The sequence below is a fragment of the Marmota flaviventris genome, chromosome 13, assembly GCF_047511675.1.
Source record: "Marmota flaviventris isolate mMarFla1 chromosome 13, mMarFla1.hap1, whole genome shotgun sequence".
NCBI lineage: Eukaryota > Metazoa > Chordata > Mammalia > Rodentia > Sciuridae > Marmota > Marmota flaviventris.
The window spans coordinates 50,328,113-50,344,781 of record NC_092510.1 but is presented as its reverse complement, the minus strand read 5'-3'; the positions used below and the strand labels follow the sequence as shown (position 1 = coordinate 50,344,781).

General features: G+C 39.0%; 1 non-coding gene across 1 annotated transcript; it reads left to right on the top strand.

Moving 5' to 3' along the window:
- The first annotated feature begins 15,006 nt into the window (after window positions 1-15,006).
- LOC114104493 (U6 spliceosomal RNA) lies at window positions 15,007-15,112 on the top strand. The gene has a single exon (XR_003584851.1). It is a non-coding gene; the product is annotated as a U6 spliceosomal RNA (small nuclear RNA).
- Window positions 15,113-16,669: the final 1,557 nt, after the last annotated feature.

Sequence of the window (16,669 nt, the reverse complement as noted above, 5' to 3'; positions counted from 1 at the left end):
TCTTTGAGATTGTGGTAGCCTATGAAACCAATTCTTTCATATGGTTTATGGTTTTGATTTAATGGCCTGGCCCCTGGGCCTTCCAAGTGATTCAATGAGCTATTCAGTAGCCTTCATTTTTTTTCCTTTTATTTAAAAATTAAGAACTCAGACTGATACTACTTCATTTTTTTTAACAACTCCATTTTTGAAATGCCTCCTTTGGTTGATAAATTCTTCATTCCCATTTCCTCTTCATTAGACAACATCTGAAGATATGAAAGGAAAAACCAACTCACACTCTAATACATTCAAAGCACAGATCACTTCTGACACCAGAAGTGTAGGGTTTCCCCCCGACATACCAAGAAAGCAATCAGTGTTGCAGGAGATACCAGCTGATTGGCCTCTAATTCAACTCAGTTCTGACACTATCTACCTGAGATAGCATTATATCCCATAGGTTGAGGCTCAGTTCCCCAAACTGCCTCTACATTTTTTATGCCAATCACAACCCCTGAGATGTTTTACCTGTGCTTCTAATTGATCAGCTATAAATTTGTGTTCCCACAACTCCCTCCTTAGGTTCAATTTATATTCTCCAGTGGCTCACAGAACTCAGGGAAACACTTTTGTTTGCTGGCTTATCATAAAAGATACAGATGAAGAAATGCATAGGGTAAAGCATGTGGGAAGGGGAGCAGAGCTTCTTTGCCTTCCCCAGGCGAACCTCCCGCCAGGAACCTACACATGTTCAGCTTCTGGAAGCTCTCTGAGCTCTGTCCATGATTGAAGAACAAATAACCATATTGAAATATGATTTGACAAAAAAGGTATGATCTGATTTAGACTGAGTGGGGAAACCCAGGAAGCCTGGTCTGTTCAAATTCTTCTTGGCCTCTCTGTGTAGCATTCTGTTCTCCCTGGTCCAAGGCAGAGCCACTTCTGAAATGGGGTTCCTAGGATCTACTCTCAGATAAGGTAGGTCATAAAATTTTTTTATGGCTAGCTCCAAGATAGAAAGGTGGGTTAAGATTGGAGTTTCTATGACATACCTTAGGGAAAAGAAATTCAAATTTCTAATGCCTATCTTGGGGTGAGGATTATGAGCCAGGAACCATAGATGACAACCAAGTTATGTACATAATAATATCATGTGGCCATTTTAATGTATATGTATGTATGTATATATATATATTTGGAACTGGGGGTCGGGGGTCGAACCCAGGGCTTTGCAAATGCAAGGCAGACACTTTTCCACTGAGCTACATCCCAGCCCTGAATATGTATCTTTGAACTTAAATGTGTTCCTGAAAATATGTGATATTTTTGTATGTTTTAAAATTTATATAAATAGGGGCTGGGATATAGCTCACTTGGTAGAGTGCTTCCATGCACAAGGCCCTGGGTTCAATCCCCAGCACCACACACACACACACACACACACACACACAAACACACACACACAAATAATTATATAAAAAGTATTTTTGCTAGAACCTTTCTTTGCTTTTTAATTAAATTACTACTACTACTACTACTATTACTACTACTACTACTACTACTGAGCTAGGGATCAAACCCAGATCCTTATTCATGCTGGTCAAGTGCTCTATCACTGAGCTATACCCCAGTCCTCTATCTTTTTAAAAAAAACTCAGCTATAAGCTTTAAAAAATCCCATGTAGTTATATATTGAGCATGTTGCATAGGGGCATTTCTATGTCTTGTCTGAAGTTTAAAACTCTCTTTGTACACATGACCCCATACTAACCTATTTGAGAATGTCTCTGATATATTTTGCCAAAAGTGAAATTGCTGTGACATAAAGAATATATTTATTAAATTTGAGTTAGTACTGCTATATTGTCCCCTGCCATGGTAGTTATATCTACCAATAAAAGTCACCTAGTGTTCTCATGGTCCACATCCTTACCAATACTTATTATAATTCTTAATGACTTGACAGACTTGGTAGTTTTTTTTTTCCACATTTGCCATAGGAAACTAATACAAATCACTCATTTAAAAAAATTTAATTATAGATGGACATAATGTCTTTATTTTATTTATTTTTATGTGGTGCTGAGGATTGAACACGGTATCTCTATGTGCTAGGCAAGTACTCTACCACTGAGCTACCACCATAGTCCCCTAGCCCTAGTTTTATTTATTTTAGGGAATTGGCTCACACATTTGTACAGACTGTCAAGTCTGAAATTTGCAGGCTGAAAATTCAGGTATAAGTTGATGTGAGAGCCTTGAGTCCAAAATCTGTAGGACAGACTAGGAAGCTGAGGTGGGATTTCATTGTTTTCTTTTTTGTACCAGGGATTGAACCCAGGGGCTTAACCACTGAGCCACATCCCCAGAACTTTTTTTTTTTTTGAGACAGTCTCACTAAGTTGGGGAGGCTGGCTTCAAACTTGCAATCTTTCTGCCTTAGCCTCTCAAGTTGCTGGGATTATAAGTGTGTGCCACTGCACCCAGCCTCAGGTTGGATTTCTGTGTTGCAGACTTGAGGCAGAATTGCTTCCTCTTCAGAAGAACCTCAGTATTTGGTTTTAAAGCCTTTGTCCGATTAAATGAGTCTTTATCAAGGTAATACATTTTACTTAAAGTCAACTGACTTTAAATATTAGTTATATCCATAAATACCTTCACATGTACACTAACCTTTGACCAAACAAATGGGCATAACAGCTCAGCCAAGTTGACACACAAAGTTAACATCATAGTGCCTGATAAGTGTTTGTCATATAAATAAATGAACAGATGTCTAATAAATATTCCAGAATTTCAGAGAAGAAAGCAATGGTTTGGAATAGATTTATAAACTTGAAATGTTCTCGAAAGTAAAAGAATAATATTGTTTTATTCATTAAGCAAATAGCCACCAGAATCCCTACACCAAAGACAGAAAGAGAAAGAATATGAAGAGCCAATAGCTACATGTATCAAATATGGATAAATGTCACAATTTTAAGAAAAACGATCTATGTGTGGTACATGATGTTACTGGAATCCTAGGCCAGAGGTCCAACTTGGAGGGTCCCCCAATCAAGTTTATTCACTCATTCCAAAAACCAAATGGGAAAAGAAATGTTGAAAAGCAGGAAAGGAACTTTAATTAATACGGTCATACTGAAAAGATGACTGAGATCCAGTGTCTCAGACTTGTCTTTGAGGGTACTGTAGGTTTAAATAGAGGAAGAATTAGGGCAAGGGGTGAGATATATGCATAATTAAACAGTTTTTGTCAAAGTGTGATCTGGTTAATCATTATCTCAGTTCTGGTCACACAGAGTCATTGGTGTCAGGAAGCTGCTGCTAAAGAGGTAATTTCTATTTGCTTCACAGAATGTTTATCTACTACAACTGTGATCCTGGGAGGGGGACAAATCAGTTCTTATGAGATGATTGTTCCTGCTTGGGGGCAAGGAGCAGTCTTATCATGAGGTTATCTGCCTGTAAGGCTCTGAAGTTCCTGAAAGGTGTAGGGCAATGATTAGAGATTTCTCAGCACCATGCCAAGGTGTCTAGAAGAGAATATTGTAAAAGCTTGCAATTGAGTGTTCCTGAAAATCTGGAGAAAAACCTTAGTTACTCTTGTACTGGTGTCCTTAGTATTGAAGGGAGAAGAGAAGGTATGTTTAGGGCTATGAAACCTTGTATTAGACCTACATGCACAGCTGAGGAAGAATCTGAACTGAAACTTAGGGTAATAAGGAAGACATAAAATGAAAGCAAAAATGCTAAGCCTTATTGCTGCTCTTACTTGTTGGGAACAGTGAATGAGTTATGGTCCTTGAACTGCCCAGAGACAGAGGTGATACTTCTCATGGAAATTTCTCAGTGCTGATCTAAGATTGCACCGTTGCTATGGTGGCACCCTGTTCAAAAGGGGGTTCTGTGCCAACCACAGAACTTATCAGTTCTTGGCTGGACGTGGAGGTGCGCACCTAAAATCCCAGCAGTTCGGGAAGCTGAGACAGGAGGATCATGAGTTCAAAGCCAGCCTCAGCAAAAGCGAAGTGCTAAGCAACTCAGTGAAGACCCTGTCTCTAATAAAATACAAAACAGGACTGGAGGTGTGGCTCAGTGGCCAAGTGCACTTGAGTTCAATAGCTGGTAGGTACAAAAAAAAAAAAAAGAATTTATCGATTCTTAACCTTGGGTTCAAATGCCAGCTGCCTGAGGGTAAAGAGTTATGGGCACAAACTGATAATTATAATCAAGCTGCACAGAACTTTGTTCTTAACTTTGAGTGCTTTGTAGAAACTTTCTCACAATAAATCCCTTTAATGATATAACTTATATAATAAACGTGCAGAGCTGATTGTGATCACACTCTAACACAGTGTAGTGCCCTCTGGGTCCCAGCTTGTGCTCTGTTTGTCTATTTGTTTTTTTAATCCCCCATGGTCCCTCGTCCAGTTTCCTGACTTTTAAATAATGTTATCATTGACTACTCCCCCTTCCTAAGTTAACAGATTTTTTTTGTTCCAAGAGCTCTTCTCAACAGTGGATGCGCTCAGATACTTAAAAGACAAAAAGAAAAAAAGAAAGAGGGAGAAGAAGAGAGGGGAGGAAAGGGAGGGAAGGGAAAGGAAAAATATCAACTCAAGTTTCAGCCCAGACAAACTGATGCTTGGCTGTACAGTTACTTCCTATTCTAAAACAATGTCCATGCACAAATGATAACTGTAATTGGGGCCTGTCAATCCTACCAAAATTTGTTTACAAACTTATTTGCTTTATATAAATTCACCCCAGGCTAGACTTGTTATTTTTACCATTTATTGCTATTTTATCCCATAAAATTTTGTTAAATGAATCTAAATTTGGCTTGAGGTTGCCTCCATACTTTGAGTTGCAACCTAACAACAACTTAACTTAGTAGGAAAACTAACTGAAAACTTAACTTAGAAGTATACTTCTGTAACAAATAGCTAAATCTCAGGCAATCACAGCAGCCAAGCATCAGTCAATCACAGACGGCTAATGTATCAGACCATATTGGAGGCACAGGCTTGGCCCATCAAGCTGTTTCTATACCTTACTTAAACTTTCTGTCTATAAATACTCACTGTCCACATTGTGCAATGGAGCTCTCCAAACCCCTTCTGGTTCAGAGAGACACCCAATTTGAGAATTGCTCTTTGCTCTATTCAACTGTTTAATTTGTCTAAAGTTCTTTTTTTTATCAGTATCTCTATCATTTAGTCAGGATGAAATTGGAAACTATTTGGAAGGTAAATGAAGGTGACGAAGAGTTGCTGATATAGTTTGGAGTTTTCCAATTCAAGATACAATATCTAAAGAAATTATTATTATTATTTTAAATCTGGGGTTCTCCACCACTGAGCAACATTTCTAGCCCTTTTTATTTTTTATTTTGAGACAGGGTCTCCCTAATTTGCCCTGGCTGTTCTCCAACTTGTGATCCTTCTTCCTCAGCTTCCCAAGTAGCTGGGATTGTAGGCATGTACCACAGGCAGCTGGCAAGAAACAAGCTCTGGATATGGTTTATGAAAGCTAAGCGGGCACACACATGCTGGGAGCATGAGGCATCTTGGTTTTGAAACCCACCTTTACAGTTGTTCTTAGTGGCTAGGGCAAAGAGAGGTGCTTATTGGATTAAGAAATAGGCAATTCTGAGTAACACTAACTGCAAGTGAGACATTTGACACTTTAAAAGAAGAGAATCAAAATGAACAGTGGGGACAGAAGGGGTGTAGCTCAGAGGTAGAGCATGCCCAAGATACTGGCTCCATTCCCAGTATCATCTTAAAAAAAAACAAAAAAAAAAAACTGGGTATAGTTGTACATACTGTAATCCCAGCTACTGGGGGCAGTGGGAACTGAGGCAGGAGGAACACAAGTTTGAAGTCAGCCTGGGCAACTCAGTGAGATCTTGTCTCAAAATAAAATGAAAAGGATTGGGATGTAGCTCAGCGGTGCAGTGATTGCCTAACATGCTCAAGGCCTTGTGTTCTGTTCTCAACACTGCGAACAAATAAGCAAAAAACAGCAGAGGTTTGTAATGGACATAAATGATTGGAAGAATATAGGAAACTTTCTTTAGAAAAGATAGTGGGAGCTGGGCATGGTGATGCATGCCTGTAATCCGAGCGGCTTGGGAGGCTGAGGCAGGAGGATCATGAATTCAAAGCCAGCCTCAAGTGAGGCACTAAGCAACTCAGTGAGACCCTGTCTCTAAATAAAATACAAAATAGAGCTGGGGATGTGGCTCCATGGTCAAGTGTCCCTGAGTTCAATCCCCAGGACCAAAACAACAACAACAAAAAAAAAAAAAAAAAAAAGGAAAAAGTAAAGAAAAGATAGTGGGAGAGGGCTGGGGTTATGGCTCAGTGGTAGAGCGCTTGCCTAGCATGTGTGAAACACTGGGTTCGATTATCAGCACCACATATAAAGAAATAAAGATCCATCAACAACTAATAAAATATTTTAAAAATATATAGTGGGAAGAGAGAGTGAAGGGAGGGGAGGGGTATGAAGGTAGGAAAGAATAAAATGAATTTGACGTTATTGCCCCACGTGCATGTATGACTACACAACCATTGTGATTCTCCATCATGTACAACCAGAAGAATGAGAAATTATACTGTATTTATGTATGATGTGTCGAGATGCATTCTACTGCTATGTGTAACTAATTAAAACAAATTTAAAAGAAAAAGAAAATGGAAAGAAAAAAAGATAGTGGGAAAAATGTGTATGGTATTGTATCAAGCAGTGGTTTAGAAGTTTAGTGTGTAGCAAACAGATAAATGGTTAGGAGAGCAAAGACTAAAGAATTAGATTTTTTTTTTCTAATTTTTTTAGTTATAGATGGTCACAATACCTTTATTTAAAAAAAATATATTTATTTTGGGGGCTGGGGTTGTGGCTCAGCAGTAGAGTGCTCGCCTAGCACGTGCAAGGCCCTGGGTTCGATCCTCAGTACCACATAAAAATAAATAAATAAAATAAATGTATAAAAATATTTATTTTTTAGTTGTAGTTGGAAACACAATATCTTTATTTTTATTTATTTTTATGTGGTGCTGAGGAACTAACCCAGGGCCTCCTCACACATGCTAGGCAAGTACTCTACCGCTGAGCCACAACCCCACCCCCACAATACCTTTATTTTATTTATTTATTTTTATGTGGTGCTGAGGATCTAACCTTGTGCCTTATACTTGTGAGGCAAGTGTTCTGCCATTGAGCCACAATTCCAGCTCTGTAATCCCAACAGCTTGGGAGCCTGAGGCAGAGGGATCATAAATTCAAATCCAGCCTCAGCAATTTAGCAAGGCCCTGCCTCAAAATTAAAAAAAATTTAAAAGTGCTGGGATGTGACTCGCTGGTTAAGCACCCCTGGATTCTATCTCTGATATCAAAAGAAAAGAAATGCAAGAGCTAAATTTAGCTAAGAAATTTTTTTTTTCTGGAAAAAAAAAAAAGAACTTAAGTGGGAAAATATTTCTGTGAAGATTTGGCTACTCAGCTGAGTGATGAACAGAGCAGCCAAGAATATCCTTCTCTTCTTTTAAAGGAAACTGGAAAAAATAATTAAAAAAAAAAAAAAAAAGCAGTAGGATTGCCATGACCTACAAAAAACTGTGGCAGAATACTGACAGATACTGTGGATTTGAGTTCCTATCTCCAGATGTTTTTCGCTTTGTTTTTTATTTAATTATTCAGGACCCAATTGACCTGTTGGCAAGGAGTTTAATTAGGAGGAATTGTTTTATTCTTCTCTTTGTTCTTGTGTGTTTTTCAAACTCTTCTGTGATCGCTTTTGTAGTAAGAAAGTTATTTTAATTCTTAAAAGCTAAAGAGAAAGAGAAACATTAAATTTATTTAACAGTGACATTTAAAGACATGAAACTAGGGGAAAAGACATTCAAATAGAAAGTTCCACCCACAGCAGAAGTTGTAGAGTTCTCACCCAAGAAGACTTTTTTGTTGTATCTATGGGTTTACTTGTTTCCATAGCAGCAACCTAGATCAACTGAGAGCAAGTGGGTTGACTTTGCTGTTGACTATGCACTCTTTCTTTTAATTTTTTTTTAGTTGTAGATGGACACAATATCTTTATTTTACATATTTACATATTTTACATATACATATTTTACATATTTACATTTTTAATGTGGTGCTAATGATCAAACTCAGTGCCTCACACATGCTAGGCAAACACTCTACCACCAAACTACAACCCCAGCCCCAACTATGCGCTGTTGCAATATGCGATGGAATCAGGGTCACTCTGGGTGGACTGGGCTGGCAACCAAAGAAACCACCCAAACACAGAAAATACCTTTTTCAGCGTTCAGGATGGCTCTGCAGCCTCAAGAATCAAGCTCCCATGTTGGAGGGCAAGGAGAGCAAGGGAGGCAAGAGACAGAGAGCACGTCCTGAACTCTAGTATTTATTGGAGGAAAAGACATTTGATGGAAAGTTCCACCCAAATAAGGCAGGGATTGGGTTTTGGAGGGTGGAGTCTTGCTGGGTGATGTCTTGTGGTGGGCACTTTGACTGACATCTTGGAAAGTCACACCCATCTCAGGTGTTGTGTGGGATCATAGGCAGAGTAAGAGAAACAGCACACATAGGTCATACAGCCCAGTCAAGCAGCAATGCCAGCCCAGTTCTCTCACATGCTCAAATGCGCATGGCTCCCACACACAGTCCGTGGATGGCTCACAACAATGCACTCTTAATATCTTATAAATTAAGACTGCCCTATTTGGCCTTATGAGACCAATGACAAGGAAAATTTGAACCAAAGAACATGACCATAAAAGCAGATTTTTGAAAAAGTTTGTGTAATAGTCTTTCTTTAGGACTAGGGGTGTAGCTCAGTGGAAGAGTGCTTGCCTAGCATGTACAGAGCCCTGGGTTAGATCCCTAGCACCAATCATAAATCAATGAAAAAATGAGTAAATAAATACATATAAAAATTATTCTGCAAATAATCACCCATATAATACTCCAAGGTTTGTCTATATGAACAGAGTAACAAAGTATTTTCATGGATGATATTTCTCAAGTTCCCCAAATAGTCAATTGCATCTTGTTCTTCATTAGTTTATGTAAATAAGAAATGATCTACTAACATCTAAAGGATTATATAATGTTAATATTTAAATAATACCTCATGAGTTTTATTAACTCTTTAGAAAGTTATTAACTCCTTAGAGTTAATAAGGTAGTGGTTTGGGCTGGGGATGTGGCTCAAGCGGTAGCGCGCTCGCCTGGCATGCGTGCGGGCCCGGGTTCGATCCTCAGCACCACATACAAATAAAGATGTTGTGTCTGCCAAAAACTAAATAATAAATATTAAAAATTCTCTCTCTCTCTCTCTTTTAAAAAAAAAGGTAGTGGTTTGCAGTCAGCTCTTAGGGATGATAGTGGGGGAAGTGCATGGAGCTGATTAAAGTAAATGTGTTTAATTTGAAATGTTTGTTTTTTGCCTTCTTGCCATTAGTTTATGTGTGTGTGTGTGTGTGTGTGTGTGTGTGTGTGTGTGTATCCACAGGAAAGTTGAAATTATTTTTTTCCATTTGTTCATTCATTTAATAATTATTAACTAAAAACTTCCTTTTTTTTTTTCTTTCTTTGCCTGTACTAGACATAGAACCCAGGGCCTCACACATGCCAGGTAAGCACTACCACTAAGCTACACCCCAGCCCCAGGAGTTTCCTGGAATGAGATTAAGTATCTCTTGATTGCTCTTGCTAATCATGGTGTAAGCACTGTACTCATTGTGCTTATAAACCTGAAAGCACGTCAGAGGAATTTGACTAGCTTTACAAAAGTACACTTAGCCAGTTTAGTAGTTTTCCTAGTGAAAATGAATCATAAACCCTTAACTACATCTAATAAAGGGTATGAAATAATATTAGCTTTTGGGGGACAACTTCTTTAAAATTTACCTTTCCTTTTTTCCTTCTTTGGAAAAGAGGTATTCCCCCACCCACCCTGCATCCCTGGTCTCTTATAGAAACCAGTTGTATTAGTTAGAGTTCTCTCTCTCTCTCTCTCTCTCCATATGGAGAGAGATATAATCTATCTATGTCTGTCTGTCTGTCTGTCTATCTATCTAACGGAAATTGGCTCACACAATTGTGGAGTCCAAGGAGTCCCATTAAATGACATCTGCGGATTGTAGGATTAGGAAAGCTGATGGTTGTAGTTCAGTCCAAGCATGAAGGCATGGGAACTTGAGGAGGTCTGAGACAGAAGAAGATGGATGTCCCATGTCCCACCTCTGGAAGAGAGTAAAGTTTCCCTTCTTCTACCTTTATATTTTATCTGGGCTTTCAATAGATTAGATGTTGTGATTCCATACCAGTGAGGGCTGATTTTCCTTAGTGTGATGACTCAAATACCAATGTCTTCTGGAAACATCTTCACAGACACACCCAGAACTAATGTTTCATCAGTGATTTGGAAGTCACAATCCAGTCAGGTTGCACCTGAAATGAATCATCACACTAGTTCAATTGGTTTTTCTCTGTTCATTCATCAAATTTTACTTAATACATACTACATACTATACACTATGGCTGGAAGTGGGATACAAAGACAGTCTCAGCCATCAAGGAGCTCACACCCAAAGTCTGATTATTGTGATGACAAAGATAAATCAGAATGGCCAGGTGTGGTGATGCACACCCATAATCCCAATGGTTCAGGAAGCTGAGGTACAGGGATGGCGAGTTCAAAGCCAACCTCAGCAAAAGCAAGGCACTAAGCAACTCAGTGAGAACCTGTCTCTAAATAAAATACAAAATGGGGTTGGGGATGTGGCTCAGTGGTCGTGGGCCCCTGAGTTTAATCCCCAGTACAAAAAATAAATAAAAATAAAAGGTAAATCAGAACAAAATAGTAAAGGTAAAGGTAAGTAGATGTGGAAGAAGAGGTGTCAAGAAAGGCTTCGTATAGAAAGACAGGGCTGTGTGCATTGTCACTTGCATGGCACAAAAACATTTCAAAATGAACACACCTAAAACTGAACTCATTATCTCTCTTCCTCTTTTGGGGAGCTGGCACCTAGTACTTATTGTGGCCTCCATCTACCTAATCGTCTAAGATGGAAACCAAGGAGTCAGTCTAGGTTCCCTTTCTCACTGTCACTGACCTTCTTAAGAATTTAGAGCCAGCTGGGTGGGATCCCCACAGATGAGAGTGGCCGTAGGATGGATGGGTCTTGAGCTCATTCAAAGCAGGAAGGGTGTTTTCCTGTGACACAGCAGGTGGAGAAGTCAACTGTCATGTGAGGTGGAGTTTGTAGCTGGAAAAACAGGATTCAGCACGGAGTTGGAAATGCAAGGAATGGAAAAGGATCAAGGTTGGTAGCTGGCAGCTTTGAAACCAAGAGAGTCTGAGATTCCAGATTGAGAAGAGTGGATCAGAAGTGAGTTATTAATGGTAGGAATGAGTGGCAGCTTTCCTTTTAGATAGTAGTAAGTTATGTTGTTGGGTATAATGTGGTGGTGTGATAGTCAAGCCAAAGTGACTCCATTTTATTTTGTGACTCCATTTTGTAAAACAACCATGCTAAGTAGAAGGGTCATGACTGGGGCAAGTTGTTCTTTTCTTTTTGCTATAGAAACCTTTAAGAACAGAGAACTACCTAATGGGGCATTGTTTCTGTAACTAGGGTAATGGGGCTGTGTTTCTGTAACTGGGGTGACTGGGCTAATTGTGATTGGCTAGGCGTCCCTCCACCTGACTGCACTCTCCCACTTCTGTAACTTGGCTTGCTTGCATTGGCTAGATCCCCAAAATGTCCCTTTTGCAATTTTCAGGCTTATAAGGAGAGCCCTTGCAATTGTTCGGGACTGATCAGGGGAACAGCTTTATGTTCTGGTTAGTCGCCACCGGTGTGCTTCAATAAAGGCTTGATTCAATTATACGTGAGTGGTCCCAAGGTCAATTTATGAAACCCTGGGATGATGCTTTAACTATAACAGTGACATAAAGGATATGACCACATTCTTATTGGCAATGCTGAAAAGAGGCTCTTTGGATTACAAATGATCTATGAACCTAGTTGAGAATGATATTTTTAAAAGTTACACAATGTATACACATTGAAACATTACAAGGTACCCCGTAAATATGTACAATCTTTGTTTCTGCATAATAGTTAAATAATTCTAAACTTTAAAGTTACACAAAGAAATTGTGTGTTCTATCTAAGTTAACATATAGAAGCATATATTGATTTCCTAAACTTTTTGTTGTTGGTGGTGCTAAAGATTGAACACAGGGCCTTGTGTATGCTAGGTAAGCACTCTACCAACTGTGCCATACCCACAGCCCAATCTCCCAAACTTTTTTTTTTTTTTGCAGGGGGTGGGGGGATGTACTGGGGATTGAGCTCAGAGGCACTCAACCACTGAGCCACATCCCCAGCCCTATTTTGTATTTTATTTAGAGATAGGATCTCACTAAGTTGGAGGGCAAGGAGTGATCCTGAGGCTGGCGTTGAACTCGGGATCCTCCTGCCTCAGCCTCCTGAGCTCCTGGGATTATCTACGTGCGCCACTGGGCCCAGCTCACCTAGCTATCTTTTTCAATGTTTATTGAATAAATACAGTCTTATAATAGCTTTTTAAGTATGTATACAATATCTTGTGCAAGATTAAGCTCCATCTCATGTGACAATCTTGATGCTGTCTTGAGAAGGTATGTGAGACGAGAGCTCTGTGAGCAAGGGTGTCTTTATTCTGGGAAGCCATATATTCACTCATCCTAGACTCCTTTTTTTTTTTTTTTTCAGTTTCTCTCTATGGTTACTACCTCAGACTATATAGTGCTTGATTATATTCTGAATTATATCATATGCTCACATGCAGAGAGCCATATTTCCATCCTAAATAATAATTTGGAGAAAATGAATTTCCTTTCATGTGTATAAATTAGAAAACTAATTATTTGTAATTCCAACTGTACATTAGATTCATCTGTAGAACTTATGCATGTTGCATGTCTGGGTCCCATTTCAGACCAAATGAACCAGAATCTCTGGAGGGGAGCCAGACAACACTTTTTTTTTTTTTTCCAGAGCTCCCCAAATGATTCTTTGTGTTGCCAGGGTAGCAAAAGGATGACTTACATCCTCTCTGCATCTTACCATTGTTTGGCTCAGGTATGAGATTTTCTTAGTCATTTGGATCCAGAACATAATGGAACATATCAAATGACTGTTATTACTAGTGCAGTTCAGCTGCCTCATGAACTGCATTGATTGCAAGGCTAAGGGATAACAGAACAAATGAAAAGGTTGGCATCTATATGCTTGGTGTTTTGGGTAAAAAAGATTTAAGATCAAATTTGAAGGGAGTGCCAACCTATCAAACTGACCTTTGCTAATACTGATGGTGTCCCTGCTATGTGTTCACCAGTGGGGGAAAGGAGAAACAGCAGAGATGTGGTTGGTTCCTGACCTAGAGTGGAGAAGGGGAGTAGAGGGGCAAACAGTTACAAATCTATTCCTATGTCTAAGGCACAATGATGTTGGGCACTTACCGTTATCATCCTCATGACAATCTGGAAAATTGTCACTATATTTACACAATGAAACAAATTCTTTTTCACAAAATGAGAATACTGTTTTTACCTCCCTGGTTGTTCTGAAGATTAGTTCAGTTATATTAAGCTCTTAGCATCATTGCACATTCAAAACAATAAAAGTTGTAATTATTGTTAGTGCCAAGGTCTCAAAACTAGCAAGTGGAAAGAGAAGTAGGATTAAAATCCAAGATCATTGGGGCTGGGGTTGTGGCAGAGCCCTCACCTAGCATGTATGAGGCACTGGGTTGGATCCTCAGCACCACATAAAAAATAAAATAAATAAAGATACTATGTCCACCTAAAACTAAAAAATAAAATAAATTCCAAGACCATCTGACTCCATAAGGCTTGTACTTTTTCCTTCTGATTTGCAGCCCAGATGAGGATTTAAGAACATGGAGAGTGGGCTGGGGATATAGCTCAGTGGCAGAGCACTTGCTTAGCATGTATAAGGCACTGGTTCGATCCTTAGCACTGCATAAAAATAAGCAAATAAAGGTATGCTATCCATCTACAACTAGAAAAAAATTAAAAAAAAACCACACACACACTACCAAACAAACAAAAAAACCCACAGGGAAACTGCTATATGAAGTTTCAATAGATGCAGCATATAGTGAAGTGCCAGAGGGAGGCAAGGGCAGGAGCCTGAGTGTTGTCATTTATACTCAGTGAGGGAAAACACCAAGTGTGGGGCACAGAATGTAGACACTGAAGGTCTGAACTCAAATCTTGCCTTCACCATGTACTAGTTGTCTAATTTGGGTTCAACTGTATTTCTAGAGGTCTTATTTCTTCATTTGCAAAAAATACTACTAATAATGCATATTTCATGTGAGTAATTTTGGAAAAAAATAAATTTGATCATTATGCAAGAAACTTATGCTAATTAAGTAATTTCATTTTAGTTAGGTAAAGGAAGTGGTGTGGAAACATGGCTTCTAGTAAGCTATCATTACTTAGTCACTTTGGGCAAATCCTCTGACAACCTAGCTTTGGGTTCACGCCATGTTAAATAAAGGAGGGAATCAAAGGGCAGCATGGTAGGCATTCAGGAAATGTTAGCACCATCTTTGTCCTTTCAGTGTCTCGTAAAATGAGATAACTAGAATATACTATTGTTTCACAAACCTGGCCTGCTATTAGGATCATCCACAGAACTTAAAAAAGAAAGCAACAGATGAATCAGAACATGTATGTGTGTGTGTGTGTGTGTGTGTGTGTGTGTGTGTGTGTGAGAGAGAGAGAGAGAGAGAGAGAGAGAGAGAGAGAGAGAGAGGAGCAGGAGGAAAGAGAGAGGGAGGTGGGGCTATTTTTAACCTCAGGAAGAAAATATGACTTGAGCTTAATTTTAAATTGTTTATTCTTTTTCTACAAATTTTATGAGCCAGTTTCTAATATTATGCTACAAAAATGAAAATATATGAGTGCTGGCTTTGGCAACGCATATACTAAAATTGGAACATACAGAGAAGAAAAGCATGGCCCCGGTGCAAGAATGACACATAAATTCGTGAAGCGTTCCATATTTTTATTCACATTAAGGAGGGGGTGTGCTAGGGAAGAATAGAGTTACTTTAGATTAGGTAGAGGGGAGTGAAGGGAAGGGAGGGGGTCTGGGGGGTTGGAAGGGTAGTACAATGAATCAGACATTATTACCCTATGTACCTCCCCAAATATAACTATATGACTGGTGGGATTCTACATCATGTACAACCAGAAGAATGAGATATTATACTTCATTTATATATAATATATCAAAGTGCATTCTACTGTCATGTATAGCTAATTAGAACAAATTAAAAAATTAGACAGGGAAATAAATTCTGTGACATTAAGTGCATTTTATAATATTAAGGGACATTTCATAAAACAATATGCACATTTTTTTTTTATGGTACTGGAATTGAACTCAGAGGCACTCAACCACTGAGCTAAATCCCCAGCCCTATTTCATATTTTATTTAGAGACAGGGTTTCACTGAGTTGCTTAGCGCCTCGCTGTTTCTGTGGTTGGCTTTGAACTTGAGACCTTCCTGTCTCAGCCTCCCAAGTTGCTGAGATTACAGACGTGTGCCACTGCAAGTGGCAATGCACATTCTTGCTTTTGTATACATAGAAATAAGATTGGAAGGAAAAGCAGCACCAAAATGTTAACACCTGTTTTTTTGTGTGATAGTATCAGAGGAGCCTTTTTTTCACCACACTTTTTGCTTATTTGCTTGCTTGCCTTTATGAGGTCTATAATAAATGTTCCAGTTTTATTAAAAAAAAAAAAAAAAAAACTTTAAAAAGAGAGAGAGAAGAGAATATATGAGATCAGGAGAATTTTGAACTCAGGGGCACTTATCCACTGAACAACATCCCCAGCCCTATTTTGTATTTAATTTAGAGACAGGGTCTCACTGAGTTGCTTAGTGCCTTGCTGTTGCTGAGGCTGGTTTTGTAGTTTACAATGAGTGGTTACAATGGGTTGATGTGTCTGGGTCTTCAGGGAGACTGGCTAACAGGTGGGACTGCTAGAAAGGCAAGTCAGAGAACTGAGGCTTGAAGACTGAGTAGAAAAGAGTAAATCTGTTGTGCTAGGAGGGGAAGCTGAAGTTAAAGTGTCCTAATCCTTAAAATTGAAACACTTTCTGTTATACTTCTCCTTACTCCAACTCAAGCTGTTTTCAAATGATTGTATTCTCTAGCCACATCCCAGACAGAGTTAGAAACCAGCAGATGTGTTCCTCTTCCCTCTTTTGCATCTGGGATTCTCATTAATGTTGAGGATCCTTGAGGTCAGGGACTGAGCTTTTTTTTCATCTGCCATTTATACCTGGTCCAGATGGTGTGCACAGGACTGATGTCTGCTAGGAAAGTGACCACAACAGGGGACTTGAGTATATTCAGTGCAAACATTCTGCTTGCAGTTTACAGTGAGTGTAGAGCTCTTTGTTAATAGAGGGTGACAAAACCTGAATCAGCAGCCAAACTCCCACTCCTACATGGTAACGGTTGCATTTTTTTTTTCTTGTTCCAAATCCTATTCACAAAGCTGATTGGAAATCTTAAAACAACACTACAAATAAGTGTAAATGTGTATGT